The 20012-nt window shown below is 40.0% G+C and overlaps 1 protein-coding gene across 3 annotated transcripts in view; it reads right to left on the minus strand.

Moving 5' to 3' along the window:
* dicer1 (dicer 1, ribonuclease type III) overlaps window positions 1–20012 on the minus strand; it is a 132850-nt gene that overhangs the window by 106066 nt on the left and 6772 nt on the right. For all 3 annotated transcript variants that reach the window (XM_078234498.1, XM_078234501.1, XM_078234499.1), the window contains exon 2: window positions 1931–1991. The gene's annotated coding sequence lies outside the window, so the exon portion shown is untranslated. The remainder of the gene's footprint in view (window positions 1–1930; window positions 1992–20012) is intronic.

Here is a 20012-nt window from a genome sequence, read left to right on the forward strand (position 1 = left end):
ATTTACTTGAATTTCACGACTCTGCCCTTTTTACAGATGCTTTCATATTCTCCAACTTCAATTGCTCATCTATTTCCCTTTAAGGTCATAGTTTCTGCCTCAATAGGCACTGGTGATGAAGCATTCCAGGTTCTAATAATAGAATGAAAACATTATACCTAATTGCCCCCTATACTTTGTTCATGCTAAAGCATAACTCCTTATCAGTTTTCCAACCTTAGAATTAACCTTTCATTTAACTTTCTCTCAAGTGTTTGTTTTAAGTCCCAATTCTTCATGTCTTTCTCAGCTGCAATCACTCATTCCTTCTAGTGGCCTTTTCTGTACCTGTTTCATGGCTCTCCTGCCTTCTCTTCTGTCTAATCTGTTTCAGATAAAGCTCGGCACAACATCGTGGGCCGAAGGGCCTGTTCTGTGCTGTACTGTTCTATGTTCTAATGATCTCTCAGATTTTTGGAACAGATGAACATCAGATTTAGGAGCAGGAGTTGACAACTGAGCCTTTCGAACCTGCTTCATCATTCAATATCATGGCTAATCTGATTGTAGTCTTACTCTACTTTCCTGTGTGCACTCCCCAACAACCCTTGATTCCCTTGTCTATCAAAAATCTATCCAACTCATCTTTGAATTTTCCACTGCTTTCTGAGGAAGATAATTCCACAGAATAATAAACCCGAGAGAAAAAATATTCTCCTTCTCTCCGCCTTGTTCTTCAACTGCGACAGTACAATACACAATGAGAGAATTTGTGCTTGAGGCAAAATGTTTGTTTCATACTGTGCCACATGATCCTCTTCCTAACTTTGAATAGCTCTATCACCATCACCAGTAAATGCTCTCCAAGTCTTGTACTTTTACCTTCATGTTGAGCTCAACATCCTATCTTGACAAGACACAAATTTGGAAATCCAAAATTGCAAACGCAATGTTGGGTGCTTCATCATTTAAGGACAGGATGTTGAAAGATTTCAACTAACCAATATTCCAAATGCCAATGTGAATACAACAGTTCACAGTAGTTAATTGGTTATAATTTCTCGGACTGCACTAAAATTCTTAAGTGCCTGTCTCGTCCAACCTTTCTCTCACAGGCTGAGTGAGATTCAAGCAGTACAACAGTTTCCTGACTCAGCGTGAAGTGCAAAAGGAGGGAGCAACAGAGGACATGCCCCCTTTTTACAAGCAAGTTTAAATGTCCCATTGAAAACAATAGGCTAGGGAGAAGGTAAGTGAATGGGATGGGGCTTTTGACACAAGGCGGCCTTCACGACACACGACAGCGCAGAGTCGCTGAGCAGAAACTGATAGCCAAGTTCCGCACACATGAGGACGGCCTAAACCGGGATGTTGGATTTATGTCACATTATCAGTAACCCCCACAGCTTGCCTCCTGGGTTTGTAGAATCTCACTAGCTGTTCTGTCTGGAGACAATACACATCTCTTTAACCTGTGTTGAATGCTCCCTCCACCCACATTGTCTGTACCTTTAAGACCTGGCTGGCTGTAGAGATTCGCATTCTAATTAGTATTCTGTAACTTGATTTCTGTGTCTGTGCACTGTTTGAGAGCACATTTCCACTCCATCTAACGAAGGAGCAGTGCTCCGAAAGCTTATGGCATTTGCTACCAAATAAACCTGTTGGACTTTAACCTGGTGTTGTGAAACTTCTTACTGCTTTTGACATGGGCAGGGAATCAGAATCGGTGGTGGTTGGGGTGGAGTTCTGTGCATTTAAAACAGTTACGCTGAATTTAGAAATGTTACTTCTTCTAAAGTAACCATTACAGTCTCACAGGCAGAACCATCCTGAGATAGCAATTTAAGTCACTTTTTCGGATGGAACCTCAAAGGGATTCCCCAACACATCAGACGCTGAGAAGCCAGGAAGTTAGGGGTCATTATGTTGTCAGTAGCCATCGACATACCTTGAACATTGATGTGTTGCTGGTTTGAGTCCAAGGCAGACTTCCTTTGAGCAGGAATAGCCTAAGAAAAGAAAAATACAATTATACATTGCTCCCACTGACAGGCCATCTTCCTGCACTTTAGATATTGATATTTTGATGGAACACGCAACACATGCTCAGCAATCATGACATTTGCTTGTTTGGACAAAAGGTAGATTTGGATGACACAGTAATATAACAAAATGTCCGGTCAGCTTAGGAGTAGCACTTTTATCTTATTCAGAAAGTCTAGGCTTCAAATCCAATACCAGGGTCTGAGCACATAACTTAGGCAATACTGAGGGAGTGTTATAATGCTTTCCTGACGAGACGCCAAACAGAGGCTCTGGTTTATACATGACAATTCAAAATTCAGCAGAGTTGTCTTGGCCAACATGTATGGCTCAGTGTTATTATCACAAAACTATTAATCCAGAAACCCAGCTAATGCTCTGGGGACCCGGGTTCGAATCCCGCTACGGCAGACGGTGGAATTTGAATTCAATAAAAAATATCTGAAATTAAGAATCTACTGGTGACGATGAAACCATTTTCGATTGTTGGAAAAACCCATCTGGTTCACGAATGTCCTTAAGGAGGGAAGGAAATCTGACATCATTACCTTGTCTGCCCCACGTGACTCCAGAGCCACAGCAATGTGGCTGACTCTTAAATGCCCTTCAAGGGCTACTAGAGATGGGCAATAAATGCTGGCCAGCCAGTAATGCCCATATCCCAGGAATGAATAAAAATAACACTGCCATAATAGATGCCATTATCTGATTGGGATCATTTTTTGCCTGAAACCAATTACTATACACGGAAAGAAATTATTTGTCTGTCACGTGCTTTTGGATTTGCCAATAATATGAAAGCATACTTAAGTGCGTGGGATCAGCATTATAAAAGAAACTAAACTTAAATAAATACCATCTGAATCAACACTACAAAAAATGTGTTACTGGAGCGTTTACTGCCCAATGCTGCTTTAAGTACCTATAGCCCCTAGAACACTGTACGGATTAACTTGACAATTATCTTTTAAGCAACACAATGCTTTGATTGAAAATTGCTAACTTGGCTTTGTGTGAACTAGTGGATGTTAGGCCTCTAAGATCAGTAACAAATGTTTTAACTCTTTGACTACTGGCTGGCTTGGAAAAGTTCCCAGCCCCTAAACCAAACCGTACTGTTAGCTGCCAGGCTCATTCACTGAGACAAATAAACACAGTAATAATACTAAAACATCAGAGTTTAGGGTACAATTAAACCAAAATGGTAAATATCATCTCATAGGAAAATACCACATGCTATTTTCTTTCATTCACACTTTCCTTACTCATTGATTTGTGTTTTCAATTCATCGTGTTTTCAATTCAGTTTAACCTTATACCAACCAATAATCTCCTCAATATTTTAAGTTCAAAAGATCTCAATAGCCTATTTTTTTGCCTATTCTTTGGGGTGGGGAAATTACCATTTGAATAGTTTATGCTGACTACAAATTCAGCCAATAAAAATAAAGAATCATTGCAGATTGAGACATCACAACCATATCAACCTTTGATGCATCTTCCCACACAAACAGTAAACTCGTGCTGACCCTTAACCCCCCAAAAGGGCATGACCATGCAAGAAAATTCATCTTAATTCTGCTGGTGCAAAGACTGTATTTGTAACTCTCCCCTCACTAAATAGCTGCAAAAAAACATTCTTCAACTAAGTTCCAGAACTGATCATTTGACTGCAGGAAACAATAATTATTTTCTTCCTTTTCCTCCTTCCCCATGTTAAAAGTTTTGAAAGAATAATTCTAACAGATCCATAAAGCCACTTCACATCTGAGAGAATTAGATAAACATAAAGCAAAATATTAAAGGGTGCATCAGGCTCGTTGACCATTCATCCCCTCAAGCCTCTTCAATAAAAAACACAGGAATGACTGACCAAATAGCCTAATTTCTACAGTTAATAAATGCAGCGTGAATTTGTAAACTATTTTTTCACCCCTTTTATCCACAGGTTGCGTTGGAGCTGACATGGGAAGGCTCATGACTTTAAAGGGCTGGTGGCAATCTCAAAATGTCCTCACGTTAGGGCTAACAGCCAGGTGTGAAGCTTGATCTACGTTGCTTGATCTACTGACTCAGGTCAGTCTCATTACACCCCATACCACAACAATAACTTGCACTTTAACATAGTAAAATATCCCAAGAAGTTTCACAGGTGCATTATCAAACAACGTTTAACATATCACCATATAACATGACATTTGCACAGATGATCTAAAGTTTGGTCAAAGAACTAGGTTTTTAAGAAGCATCTTAAAAGGACAGATGGAGAAGTTTAGGGAGAGAATTTCAGAGCCTAAGGCCTAGTCAGCTAGAAGCATAGACTCCCAATGATCAGAAAACTGCCCACTTCACCAGTATGGCATTGTAGAATGAACTATTGTGTGACCCATGATGTTGTCCATCCTGGTATGAACATAAAGACAGTTTTGTATTATGAATTCAGTCCCAAAGGAGCTGGATTTCAAGGTCTTATAATGCTGGTGTCAATAGTGTGTTTACACTCAAGTTCCTGAAACTTAGGTCTCATGCAGCCAGGTCAACCTTAATGTAATGCTGCCATATCTGCTAAATTCACTATTTCGGAAACACACTTTGAAACATACCACTGACACCATGATACAAAGGAAATTGGCACTAGGAAACTCCACGTAAGGGAGTATTTTTTCATTTAAGTATGCATATCTGTAATATATTCTTCTGCATTTACTGTTGATTAAATTATTTTTGTTACTGATGCACCATCTAGATCAGAGACAGGCTACATAAACCAGGTTCTGAATTTACCAAGTTATGCCAAGGAATTTTCTCACAATCCCTATGGATCATTCACAGAATGGATTAAAAAGAAAGAAAATAAACAGATTCAGAAGAGTGTCAATGAGTCTATCACATGGCCTAGCTCTACCCTTTTAAGGTGGTGGGTGGGAAAAGGCACACTATTAAAGTACCAAATTGCTCACATTAGCCACATTGTGTACATTTGCATGCTACACTCGAGATCGGAGTGGAACCAGTGGAAAGGTACCTGAGGCACAATTTTTGTTCCAATATAATTCATCCTTCCCCAGATAGATGCAAGAACACTGCCCCATCCAAAGTCACAGCATTTTATTCATGGTAGCTTAACAATGGGAGAAATACCATGGCTTTCTTGGCAGACTATTAAAAACTACGATTTTAAAAAAGCAACACGAATAAAAATGCAGTGCACTGTAGGCCTCTGTACAAAAGATAACTTCTAACCAGACAGGTCACATACCAAAAACTATGTCTATCAAGTTCAAGTAGAGAAAACAGCAAGCGTAACCTGCATTAGCATGTTAATAGCGCACAGCACCTACTGGAACAAAGCATTTCTCCTGCAAACGGCCATCTCTCACATTCTGAAGGCCAAAGGCAGCTGCAGCTTCCCGTGTGGATGCCAAACAATGGAGCACAGCGAATGGTTGCTGCAGCAATGAACGTGACCTTTGCAGTTTTGTCGTAGATTCCGGCACCGGCAGTCACGCAGCTAAGTTCAAAGAATTTAACCAAGAGATTTTTTTTTTAAATTCCACGGCATTAGGAGCAGACTACTCACCAGAGAAGTAGACGTACTGAATATGCTTCACCCTAGGAGCTTAGGAATTCAAGATAAAAATTATGCGGACATCACAATTCGCGCAAGCCTGCCCTAGCTACCTCTGCCACTTCACCGCCCCCCTTGCTTTAAAAGACAGGTAGTCAACATCACTGACAAAAATCATAACTGTAAACTTGCGTAAAACATGGCATGAATGGCAACAGAATAAAAATCTACAACTAGAAAGGGGGGTGGGGGAAATAAAAGCCACACAAGACAGCTGCTCCCTCTACAGAAACAAATATGGCGGCAGACTGACCCCCAGTGACTTTGACATTCAGCGTTCGACCAATTCCCAGCTTACAATTCAAAGCACACTCTTCTCAGCAATAAGCCACTAATTAGCTGCTAGCTTCTGCTATTGTGAGCAACAATAACTCCTTTGAAATCTTTGGACAGTAATGCAGGATCATGCAAAATATTCACACAAACACACACTCATACTCCTTAAGAGTAGCTGCTTCAACGCCAACAACATTCACAATGCATAAAGCTCAGAAACATCCTGCTGCTTAGTTAAGCAGCATGACGCTAATCACTTGTATGCAAAAATGTCCGAAAATTAATTGCATCAGATTTAAACAGTACAAAAGTGAAAGTCTGCAGGAACGGATTTATTCACCTATTCCAGCTTTTCAGGAAATACCAATGGCGTCCAATCTCAGCTACAGTTGTAATAGATGGCATTGCTTGAAGCATGTGTGCACACCTTGGGGTGAACTACATCTTCCTTGGAACACAGGGAGCTTAACAGACGGTGTATTTAGTTACCGAATAATAACCCTTCTTTATACTGTATTTATATTAAAATACTGTATTGTGCTAAACACAACCTCATCACCAAGGTTTTAGTGAGCTGCATTTTTAAGATAGCACCCCTAGTGTAAAATCAACTATATTGACGCCAGAATATGTCAATTCTTTTTTGTAGTATGAGTGAGACGTTTTGTCAACAGATCAGTGTCCTTGGCTTCAGTATGCAGGGCTTTTTGTTCAATTATTACAATAAGATTTTGAATCTGGACCACTCTACCATTCTCAAATTAGGCTCCTTTTGTATTACTTGCACTTTATAAGTCACAAGCTACACACAGAATGTAGAGGTCTTTTGTAAGATGTGGAAAGTCATTTTTAACTCGGGAGAGAATGCACAGTGTCAAAATAGAGTATTGCACCTCTGTTTTAAATCATAGAATCCCTACAGTGCAAAAGGAAGGCATTCGACCCATTGAGCCTGCACCAACAACAATTTCACCTAGGCTTTTTGCCTGTAAACCCACATATTTACCCTGACAGTAAGGGGCAATTTAGCATGGCCAATCTACACAACTTGCACATCTTTCGAACCCGGGTCCCTGGCACTGTGAGGCAGCAGTGCCACTCTGCCACCGCGCTGCTTCTTCACGTAGTGAGCACTTGATCTCAAAAAGGAACAACACTGATGGCACCCCAGACAACATACCCCTCAGTGCTGCCTTACTGAAAGTTCCAGAGCAGTATTCCCAGGGGGACAACGTGACGGGGAGAGGAAAATGAAAGCAAGAGAGAAAACTACAAAAACAATCCAGGAAGTGTTGTAAAAAAATTTATTAAGTCACCAATCTTGGAACTCCCTTCCTAACAGCACCACATAAAATGCAGTGGTTCTAAACAACTGCTCCCACCACATTCTCAAGGAAATTAGTGATGGACAATAAATACTGACCTAGCCAGCAATGCCCATATCCCTTGACAGAATGGATTAAAAAAACACATCTTCTAGAAAAAGGTCTTGAATGTCTTAATGACCAACTTATTGGGACACCAATAATGACACAATACAAAAAAACATTAAAAATTGATTTGAGTTAGAACAGACTGCGGCTAGTTGCTGCACATCTTTCCTCACCCTCGGGTGCTTCATGGCTACCCAATTGTTCTTACATAAGTAATAGTGACCCAGCATGGTATAATGAGAGCAAGTGCACAAATCCAAGGTTCCTTACACAGACTTCTCATGGAGGAGGCATGGAGTACAAGCCAGGAACATTGTCCTGAAAAAGGATGGAAAACCTGACGGCAACTTATGCCTGAAGAGCCACCTCCCTGCAGTTCCACAGCAGCGCTAATCACCGTCTTGGGGTAAATCTGCTTTCTGCCCTTTCAGACTCAAGTTAAGGAAAAGCAGAATCCATAACAAAAGGCCAAGATGCAGTTGCTACTATTAAGCATTTGATTGTGTGCAACACTTCCAGTAGAATAAAAAAGGTTTAATGCACCAGCACTGTTCCATTACTGTGCTTAGCATAGGAGTAAAGCACACGATCACCACAGCCAACTAAATGAATTATGATGCCTTTTTCACTTGTCCAATAAAACAACCAAAACACCATTTCTCTAATATTACAAAATGAGTTCTGCATGTCCTGGTAATACCCATCAGAAAAAAAATAGTTCCACTGTACCAGTCATATAATGTTCTCACTTCAGGTCCCATTAACAACCTTTCTCCATTTCACACTATCTGTACTGCATGCTGCACAACAACCAGACTTCATTTAAATCTTGTTCAGCAGGAAGGTAACTCACTGACAATAAGAAAATAAAGTGCCAAAAGGATCATCACTTGTACCCAGCCACAAAAGAAAGAATCAGAAGTGAATGACATAACTCCCTGGTGCTAAAATACACTACCACAAACTTACCATCCTCTGCACTCCACTAGTGCAACACGTTTACCGTTCAATGGTACTGGACTGCCTCAGTAAGCCTTCAAATGTTTGGAGCAAAACTACACACCAATCACTGTACATGTCTGAACCAACATGAGTGTACATAAGTTAACTTTCATTCCACAACTAAATTAAAGGAGATGGGGGCAGCAGCAAATATTAGCACTGGCAAAGGATAAATATTTGCGCTGTCAGTTTGTTTAACTGATGAAAAGCCCCATACAGTGATTTTACACAAAGGTGTACTAAAAACTGAAGGTAGAGATCAATGTTATAAATGGTTTATACCACAACTTAGTTATTTGATAGTTTTATTCTCAGAAGCAGCTCAATCATTTTTGTCCTCTATATCATCCAAATAGCTGTTAAGTTTCTGTCTGGCAACTCGCTCATAAATCGTCCTTTTTTCCTACATAATTTACCCCCATTTAGTTTTTTCACATCAAGAACCATCCTTCACCAGTGACCGAACTACTGCCAAGAGGCATGTGGGGACACCAGAGTTACTATTTTTATTAAATGCCAAAATCAGAAGGAATCGCAAGCGGTGGAGGCTCTTAAGCATTATCTTTAGCTGTGCATTATTAGAATATGTTGTTGGAACTGTGAAAACAACAGCAATATTTCCAAAGTATGCTGTCACAGAATGATTCACTAAACTGCTATTGTATGTGTTAATTCCTACCCGATTTATTATGGCCAGTGTCCAGGAACACCTAGTTTAAAAAAACAGGTCCCGGGGATTGGTTAAGAAAGGTCAGGCATGGTGGTGTACTCTATTTTGGGCACAAAGAAATCCAGAAATGTCGCACATTTAGCTTCTACTGGTTCATGATGTTTGAAAATTAGTTCTAGAGAACAGAGCCTTGTCATTGTGCCTGCTCTCCAGGATTATCGTAGGAGGAGCAGTATTTTGCCAAAATTGCTCATTTTCAAGTGTAATGTTCAATAGTGTAGACAGACTATCCAAAGACAGGAGATATAACAGGCAAGTCCATTCCTGTCCTCCAGCAACAGTCACTGACTCAAAATTGAAAGCAAGAACGCTTAGACATTTTCCCCCTGCCTCAGAGATAGCAAGTTAAAATTTGCACTGAATCTGCCATTTTGTTAGATCACTGAATTGTTGCAGTGTCAGACTTTAGGAAATTCTTCCTTTGCATGGTTCAATTTCACAGGCAGTGCATTTGTTATGAAAATATCAGAAATATCATTCGCTTCAAATAGTATCAGATGGAACAATTATTCGCTTCAATCTGAATTGGTCACATGCTATTTTTTGCGCTTATAAAAAATTAATGCAAAAAACAGCAATGGACAGCATATACCATCTTGATTTAACGTCATAGAAGTTACACAAGATTAATTTTACAAGTTTACAGTGAGGAATACTAATTCTTAACTGAAACTTGACTTGACTGCTCCATTATAAATAGATGTTTATAAAAACTGTACATCTTACTCCTATCAAGCACAAACATTCACAGCCTGGGAGCAGCCAGCAAAAAGGTTATTTTTGCAAGCACAGAGCCAAGAAACTCACTCTGTTAATAAGTTGTTTTTGTACTTATCAACCTCTTACTGTAGCTAAGGAAACATTCAATATCGGCCGAAGTTATATCAAAGCAGCTGAGCAATTTGAACTCTGAATTCTGTGACACTATCACTGCCAGTTTTAATGAAAGACATATGCAGAATAGCCTTAAAATATGCTACTGTTTAAGAGGTGTGTAATTTTGATTAGGTAAATAAAGAGAGAAACTATTTCCTCTGGTGGTGAAGTCTTGAACAAAGGGTAAAAAACCTTCAAATTAGGTTAGGCTGTTCAAGGGTGATGATGTCACCTTTTCATACAAAAGGGTTGAGTCCAGGTCAAATGAAAATTTCAAAACTGAGATTCATAAATTCTTATTAGATAAAGGCATCAAGATATATAGAACCAAGAGTAAACACTGTAAAGATATAGATATGGCAAGTAGAGTGGTTTTGCTACTGGGCTAAATCTCCTGGAGGTAGGAATTAGCACGGCAATTGTAAATTTGAATTGTTTTTAAAATCTGGAATTAAAAGTAATAATGCTTAGTGTGACCATCAAACCATCAGATTGTTATAAAGATCCAACTGATTCTGAATGAAGTCACACTGAACTTGGTGTCAACCGTTTCTCTCTCCACAGACGCTGCCAGATCTGTTCCATTTTTCCAGCATTTATTTCACAATTCTTTTTTTAAAAAGAATCCCAATAGTGCCATTGGGTCTGCACTGGCTCTCCAAAAGAGCATCTTACCCAGGCCCAGCCTGTGCCCTATTCCCATAACTCCACATTTACCCCGCTAATCACCCTAACCTACACATCTTGGGACATTAAGGGGAAATTTAGCATGGCCATTCCACCTAACCTGCACATCTTTGAACTGTGGGAGGAAACTGGAGCACCCAGAGGAAACCCATGCAGACATGGGAAGAACATGCAAATTCCAGTGTCACCCAAAGCTGGAATCGAACCCATGTCCCTGGCGCTGTGAGGCAGCAGTGCTAACTAATCACTGTGCCCCATGCTGCCCATAATATCCAGTAATACCCTCTAAATCAGTAAGATTCTGTCCTTCTCATTCTGCGCTATGTGTGACTCCCAATCCACTTTACATGGCTGATTACCTGCCCTCTGATCTATTCAGGTGTCTCAGATGGACTGCAATGTTTCAAGACAACAGCTTATCATCTTGTCAAAGGCAATAAATGCCAGCCTTACAATTGAATGATTTAATTGAATGGGAGAGCATACTCAAGGGTGAATGTTCCTATTGGCAGCCAATGGACACAGGAACAATGGATGAATGAAACTTCAGCAGGGATGCATTCAAGCTTATGGAGTGTGACGACTAGTCCCAAGTTCAATTCTTTCTCCACAATTCCCCAAAACATATCATATCTGACTCAACTCAAATAAAAGGTATTATCACATTCTGTACCAGCCAAAGAAGGTAAATCAAATAAACCTCCAGTATACCAGTCATAGACCTTCCTTAGTATAATATTTCCTTTGAGGAACCATTTTGTTCCAAACCGTATTCGGTTCTCGAGCCATGTTCCTCTGTAAGCAGCAGTCTCACTGATTAACAGGTAGTCATCCAGTGCTTTTGCAAAACTGCCAAAGACCATGAGAAAAGGTAACCAAAAATATTACTTGTTCATTGCTGATGAAAGTACAATTTTAATCTTTTAAAGACAGGTAAATATTATACCTTCACAGCTCTCAAAAATGCCCACAGAACATTAGCAAAAGGATAAATATATCATTTAGTCATTTTCTTGGCCATCTGTCTCTCCACTCATTCATTCCTCAAAAGATGTAATGGCCTCTGCTTCAGCCATTCCCTGTAAGAGAGTATTTCACAAATTCTTAACAATCCTTGAGCAAAGGGATTTCTGTTAACCTCCAACTCAAAACATTGGCCTAAAATCAAGAACCAAAATTTGTATCGTCTGTGTTTCCTACATGGCAAACAGAAATTTAATTATGAATCAGTATATTAATGCTGTACATAAAACCAATTGTCAAAAGCTAAAAGTGTGTTGGTCCACCATTACGTGCATCTTAATAACTAATCAGCTGTAATTTTAAGCCCTTTCACTTTTCTGGTTGCACCGTTGTACACAAGTATACAAATTTTCTACTGCTGACTATTGGTAAAGGAGCTGCAATACATCAGGAACAAGAGGTCAATCAATTTACAACCATTATAATCTTGCCACTGAGTTTATTCAAGAAAATAGACAGGCATTTGCACACTGGTAGAAAATTCACTAATGCCAATACACTTGTTATGCTTAAATCATCTGCAACTTCTCCCATAGCCAATGGCAATCTTTCACTCTAGCAATAAATGGACTCTTCAGATTAAGGACAAAAGTCTCAGAATTTTTTCCATGCCCACTAGAGTACTTCATTATGCTGGAGATGGTCATACACCACACTATGATTTCTGGTCACTAGAGTTTTTTGCTTCCTTGTTCAGGAGCCAGCAGAGTGCACTTATCCAAGTTCATTTTCAAGTCCACTAGTCAATCACATTACTCAGTGAATCAAAAGCTTAAAAATCCCTGACATAATTAGAGTCAGAATCATAGGGTCATAGAGGTTTATAACATGGAAACGGGCCCTTTGGCCCAAGTTATCCATGCCACCCAGTTTTTAAACCACTAAGCTAGTCCCAATTGCCCACATTTGGCCCATATCCCTTTATACCCATCCTACCCATGTAACTGTCCAAATGCTTGTTAAAAAGACAAAATTGTACCCGCCTCTACTACTGCCTCTGGCAGCTCATTCCAGACACTCACCATCCTGAGTGAAAAAAATGCCCTTCTGGACCCTTTTGCATCTCTCTCCTCTCACATTAAACCTACGCCCTCTAGTTTTAGACTCCCCTACCTTCGGAAAAAGAGCCTTACTGGAGCCATTCACTGAGTTCTCCACAGTCACTGTACTGTGGTCTTTTTTGATTTTGGTTTCTCTGCCTTTCACTTTTCCCCTTACTGCCTTTTGTTTCTGTCCCCACTTTACTTCCCTCTGGCTTCCTGCATCAGTTCCCATCCCGAGTCACGTTAGTTTAAATTGTCACATTTTAGCATATCCGGGTTTCCCCAGCTGCCCTGGAGTAAAATTTCATTTGATTTTTGTGAATAAATAATAAAACTTTGTTTTGCTGACCAGGTGTAGCCTGAGCACTCATTACTTGTTCCAATCAGGGCAATAATAGAGATGGCATCATTGGGCACCATGCTGAATAGATAAAAGGATGAAAAGGTTAACCAGCACCCATGGCAATGGCTATCCAGTGGACCATGCTGGAACATGTGTACACACAATGACAGGTTAAGCTCAGTTATAATCTCCCCACCAGCAAACTGTTTTCTGAGGCTCAATTTTGAATCTCATGCACATAAAATGGCCATTTGAGGGAGGTTTCACCCACCAGCACAAGAAGCACAGAACAAAGGGGACAGGAAATGTGAATAAGGCATACCTGTTCCAGGCTTTATTAACAGTGGCATTGAGTACAATATCAAGGAATTTATGATGAACTTTTATAAAACACTCACTCATCTTCAATAGTGGCAAATTTTATGTCCAATTCTGTGCATTGCACTTTAGGAGGGAGACAGAGGGTGTAGAAAAGATCTACAAGAATGGTTCTAGAGATGAAGGTCTTAAAGTGCAAGGCTAGATTGGAAAAGCCAGGGTTGTTCTCCTTCGAGAAAAGCAGCTTGAGAGGCGATTTGATAAATGTGTTCAAAAATCATGCAAAGTCTGGACAGAGCAGATGGAAAGAAACTGTTCTCCACTGGGGGAAAGGTTGAGAACCGTGAATACTCAATTAAGATAATTGGCAAAAGAACCAAATATGGGATGAGTTTAGGATTTGGAATCCATTACCTGAGGGATTCAATTAGAATGGAATTGGATAAGCACTTCAGTGGAAAATGTGCTTGTCCAAAGGGAAAAGGTGAGGGAGCCAGCACAGACTAGGAAGGCTGAATGGCATCCTTCTGTGCTATGATCATTCTTTGATTTATTATATGATTCATAGTATCATAGACTACCTACAATGCAGAAAGAGGCCATTAGGCCCATGGAGCCTGCACTGACAATCCTAACCAGTCCCTGTAACTCAATGCATTTACCCTTCCAGTCCCTCTGACACTAAGGAGCAATTTAGCATGGCCAATCCACCTAACCTGCACATCTTTGGACTGTGGGAGGAAACTGGAGCACCCAGAGAAAACCCACACAGACACCAGGAGAACTTCCAAACTCCACACAGACAGCGACCCAAGGCCAGAATTGAAGCCAGTTCCCTGGTGCAGTGAGGCAACAGTGTTAACCATTGTACCACCCTATTCTATGACAAAGATTGGAGGGGGGTTGAGAAGGAAATTTCAGTGGCACCACCCTTCTGCTTCTAAAAACACTCGGGGAAGAATCCGTCATGGCCAGTAATTAAATTAGATTTATTTCCATATGTAATACTGACTATAAATCATTTGGGACTTTGTCACTTCTCTGTTGTCTTTTCAGCACATGTGGGTGAGATATTTATCATCCTTGTGCGAGCCTGGACAGATTTTCCAGGTGTACAGTGGCCCATGTGGAGCACTGCAATTGATTACCACAAACTCCTCACATTTATACTTGGAAATCTTAAAAGCATATGTAAAAAAAATTCTTACAGGAACTATTTTGTTCTGACAATCCTGTCTAATTCTAAAATGATGCACACAATCCAAGACATCAATATGTCAACACGGCAGTCATTACATTCTCCACCCCTAATATGCTGGCTAGACAGAGGATCCTCTGGGAGGAAAGAAATGCATAATTCATTCTACTCCCTTATGGCAGCTCTGATATGGCTAATGAATATCTTTTAAAGAGCCATTGTTTTATACTTTAAAATGCTAAACGAATATGCATCCACATTTAGACTTGGGAAAGTACACCACGTTTTGAGATTCAGAACAAAAGACAAGTTGTTTTCATTTTGCTTAAGCTGTGAAATGAAGTCACACCTTAACACAAACAAAGCCTATAGACTTACTTCACAATATTTAATGACTATCCAATAACTGAAAGTGGGTCAGGGATATTTTCTAATAGCATGGTGTCGCAAGTGACTTCAGTACACAAACTGTTCTCTATTGAGAGATTACTTCAAAGTGGCCTGTGGTCTACAACTTCCTCTGTCAGGATGGAGGGATTCTGATTTTCACTGTGCTTCATTGATTTGTTATGCTTTTGGTACAGACTTGAGCCCAAACCAAAGGGAAGAAAGAGAGGAAATGGAAAAGACAAGGGAAGAATATAAGAGCAAGATGAATGAAAATCAGGTTATCCTATAGAACCAGAGGAGATCTTGTGGGGCAGCGGATAGTGCCCCTGCCTCTGAGCCAGAAAGTTCCAGGTTCAAGTCCCACTTCCAGGGCTTGGCAGCCAGGCAAGGTGCATTCGTAATGCGGGCCAGACAGAATGATTACCAACTTGTAAATCTGCTGAAAAAAGAGAGACATGGTATCCAAAGCTTTTCATCTTGCACTCATCAGGATAGCTTAAGAATTTTCCAACCATAAAGAGGAGTCATTTCCTGATTCATTCCCCAGAGCAATGCCTTGACCCGAGTGGACCAGCTTGGTTTGAATTTGAACAAAGCTGGTCAGTTAACTGTTCCATGCTGCATTCTTATTGGCAACACCTCCACGAAAGTCCACTTGCCAACCAGCGCACTGTTCTCCCCAGAGATCAACCTTGGTTCAATGAACAATGCAGGAGGGCATTCCAGGTGCAGCACCAGGCATACCTAAAAATGAGGTGTCAACCTGAAGCTATAAACACAGGACGACCTGCATGCCAAACTATAAAAACAGCATGCAATAGAGAGCTGAGCAATTCCACAACAGATCAGATTTAAGCTCTGCAGTCCTGCCACATCCAGTTATGAAAGTTGAGGAACAGTGGAGGATTTTTAAGGAGATTTTTCTCAGTACTCAGCAAAAATATATTCCAGTGAAAAAGAAGGAATGTAAGAAAAGGGATAACCAGCCATGGATAACTTAAGGAAATAAAGGAGAGTATCAAATTAAAAACCAATGCATACAGAATGGCCAAAATTAGTGGGGAACTAGAAGATTGGGAAGACTTTAAAAAACAACAAAGAACTACTAAGAAAGCAATAAAGAAAGGAAAGATAGATTATGAGGCAGCCCAAACACCTTAAACTTTCACTCCATCCACTTCTGGCACACCTTAGATCCAGTGCGCACCAACTCGTCAAGGCTTCTTTGATGGCACATTCCAAATCCAGATATTCTACAATCTGAAGCACAGAGGAACCACCACCTGCAAGCTCCCCTTGAATCACACACCATCCTGACTGGGAAATATATTGTTGTTCAGTAAAATCCTGGAACTCTCCACCTAATAGCACTGCTATACCTCAGAGATATTGGGATTTCAAGAAGGCAGTTCACCAATTCAAATTGCTGACCTTGCCCACATCCAATCAAGAATAGTGAAGGTCCTGGAGTTAATGAATGAAGCTAGCCTTGCTAGTTTAATCAAAAAGGAAGTGTTGGATTTGTTGGAGTTGTTCTAAATGAACTGGGATTTAGTTTGAAATGGACAATGGTTCAGTTGTTGATAATCTGCAGGTGAATGCCCCGGTCATGCTGAGACTTGAAGCTATCCTATGACAGATGTTGGGCTAACTGACGTACACTTCCTTTCTTGAATAGGGGGAGTTTGTTACTTTCTAATCTGATGTCACCTTTTCAAAATGGAGGGAATTTTGAAAAATTGCAACTACTGCACCCACTATTTGGCAGCCATTTATTTTAAGGCACTAAGGTGAAGTCCATCCTGAGGACTTGTCAGCCTTTCGCTCTAATAGTTTTCTCAGTACCCTTTCTCCGGTGATAATTATTTTCAGATCATCATGCCTTTTACATCTCAAATTACAACTATTTCTAGGACATTATTTATGTCTTCCATGTTATTATTTTGAAGAGTAACCACTGTTAAATTGGGAGACGTAACAGTAAGTTTGAACATAGATCTGATCAGCACTGTTTTCCCCTGGAGTATATACCAATTGTTAATTTGGCATTCCTGTGTTTGTCCTGATGAGTGCATGACAAAAAGATTCAGCAACATGTGCTACCAAGCAACTGATAACAGAGTGGATCCAAACAAGCAATCCCACTGCACTGGAAAGAAATGCTGGAGCAGGATGGTGCGGTCAAACGTGCCAAAGTCTGTAGAGGGATCAGGAAGAATGAGGCGAGCCAGTGCATCACTGTCATTAACAGTTTGCTCGTAGTTGTTTCAGACTATTTCAGTGCTGCAGCAGTGACAGAAACCTAACGGGACAGATTTAAACACGGATGCTCTGAAAAGATAAGTATGGATTTAGGAAACAATATACTTGGACTTGAGAGGAAATAGTTAGAGATGGATCAGTAGTTTGCAAGGGTGGCACAATGGTTAGTGCTGCTTCCTCACAGCGCCAGGGACTCGGGTTCAATTGCAGCCTTGGGTGACTGTTTGTATGTAATTTGCATGTTCTCCCCGTGTCTATGTGGGTTTCTTCTGGTGCTCTGGTTTTCTCCCACAGTCCAAAGGTATCCAGGTGAGGTGGATTGACCATGCCAAATTGCCCCTTTTATGGCTACAGAATCACAAAGCATGGCAAGGGCAGGAAGACATTGATGTGATAATATTAATTGTTAAAAATCCATCTGATGGCTGTAATTTGCTCCAGGTCTTGCTCTCTTACATTTTGCTGATATATTCTGTGCTTCAGCTCCTGCACTCTATTCTACAGGTACTTCAAGTTTACACCCGGTACCCTTCTCTAAAGCTGTACTTTTATTATTAAGGGATCCTGTAATTGTGTTTGGCTATTAAATGTGTATATTAGCAGATTAGAATGCAAGCACAACATTCCTTTAATTTTGAGCTTGGGTGAAGCTAGCCAGTGCCCTCAAGTAGGTGTTGAAACCCAGTTTTTGCTGATGTAATAAGCAGCCCCAAGTGTGATCCTGATTGGCACTAAATTAGTAGCCCTGTGCAGCATAAAGCAAGATCCCTAATGCTACAATATATCCAAACCAATTCCTACAGTTTTGTTACCAATGGTTTATGCATATCCCAATAAAAAAGTTAACATTTTCTTAAACATCAGTACTTCATACTTTTAAAACTGGCAAGGGCGCAAGAAGAAAATGGCAGCAACACTTCTTGTAACTAGTAATTATTCAAACACTTACGCCAGAGGGATCCCTTCGTAAATGAAGAAAGGTGGACCAAAATCAGTTATTTTCAGCTTCAGAGCTCTATAGCCAGCACCCAAGTAGGCCACCAGTTCAGCTTTTAGATTAATGATGAGCCAGGAGGAGGAAATAGAACTGGAACTCTAAGCAAACTTGCTTTTTTTCTTTGTCATTTTAAACTGAAGCATTGTAGCTACTCACCATGCATCAAAATATTCACGGTCTCTTGATAATTCCAATGAGAGAACAATCAGAGATCTGGTCTCAGGCTTAAATATTACTTGGCTCAGTAAAGAACCTGAGCTCACAAATCAATCCAAAGCATACATGTCGAGAATGCCAGCTGTAAAAATCTATGACAGGTTCTAAAACATTACAGTTGATGGTAAATGCTACAGCCATGGAAAAGTTGGTCCACAAATCATCCTGGAAAGTTCCAGCATCTTGCCACATGTTCATAGCTTGTGTGCATATGCAGGCCTGTTAAGGAGCAAATGACCTTTAATATTAGCTAGGCTTTGTTAAATGTTTCCAGGGTATTCTTTACACACAAGCTAAAATACCACTACTTTTCAGAGTCCATGTAAAGAGCGTGAAAACAAAAAAATGAATGCCAGAAATCTGCCATCTGTCCTCGACAGCAAACTCCACCAACTTACAGGCAACAAACTTTCATCTGCAAGTGCATTATGTCACTAGATGATGTCAGCTCCAGTTTAATCATTCCCACTGCCATTGCTTCAAAATATTTAATCAATAATGTCTGAAAAAGTTTAGATCTCAGTTTGGCAAAGTCAAAATTAGGAGAATTCTCTCCCAATTATGCAATGACATCTTTGGAGCTTAACCCACTGAAACCATAGATTACCTACCACTGAAATACAGGAAAGTTCTGTACTGTTTGTTCAGCTGTGACTACCCCATCCATTGCTTGCAGATATTTTTTTTTAGAAGAATCTCAGCCCCACTGACACCCATTGATCATGTTTATGGATATTTCAAAACAGAACAATATTAGCAGCATTATTTTAGGAATTAGATAAGATTGTAGACCCATGACTAAATTCCAATCAATATACCTAAAGCATTACATGTACAATTAATAATTTTCGAATGCAGTGACTATTATGCTGGTAAATATGGAAACTATTTTGCTTATGGCAAGAACACACAGAAGCAAAAAAGATAATCAGTTTCTGGCAGTTTTGGCTGAAGGAGAAATTTTAGCCAAAATGAAAACTTAATTTTTCTTCTTCAGAATCTTCGATATCTAAAGAACTCCAACAATGCAGCGTACTCTTAGCACTGTGGAGTGTACAATTTGTGCAAGAGCTGGAGTGGGAACAAGCCGCTATTTCAGTAAATGAAGATAATGGAAAACCAACCAAATTACAATACTCTGTTCTTTCATTCTTACATGCGTGACATGGGACAGAAGATAACAGATTATGCAAGTTCTACATAAATTTGTATTTATAGGAATATCGAGTAAGGATGCTGCTATTCCTATTCCTCATTCAATCTGCAAATTGTATTTTAACTGATTACACTGATCCAATTAGTGACCAAGAATAATGATTTAGTAACAAAAGCATGATGTTAATTATTGGAATGTAAATAATTTATTCCACTAGCAGGTACCCAGTTCTTCAGATCACACTTTCCAAACTTTAAAAACAGCTAGGAGTATTGGCTCATCAGGGAACAGATTAAGCATAGCTGAGTCAGGGTCAACAATGCTGTAGTAAAACAACACACATCACTGATGTGTTTAACATCCTTGGGGGTGAAGATGGAGGAGGATGCATAACGGACCACAAGGAGTT

This window comes from Mustelus asterias, chromosome 18, assembly GCF_964213995.1.
Source record: "Mustelus asterias chromosome 18, sMusAst1.hap1.1, whole genome shotgun sequence".
NCBI lineage: Eukaryota > Metazoa > Chordata > Chondrichthyes > Carcharhiniformes > Triakidae > Mustelus > Mustelus asterias.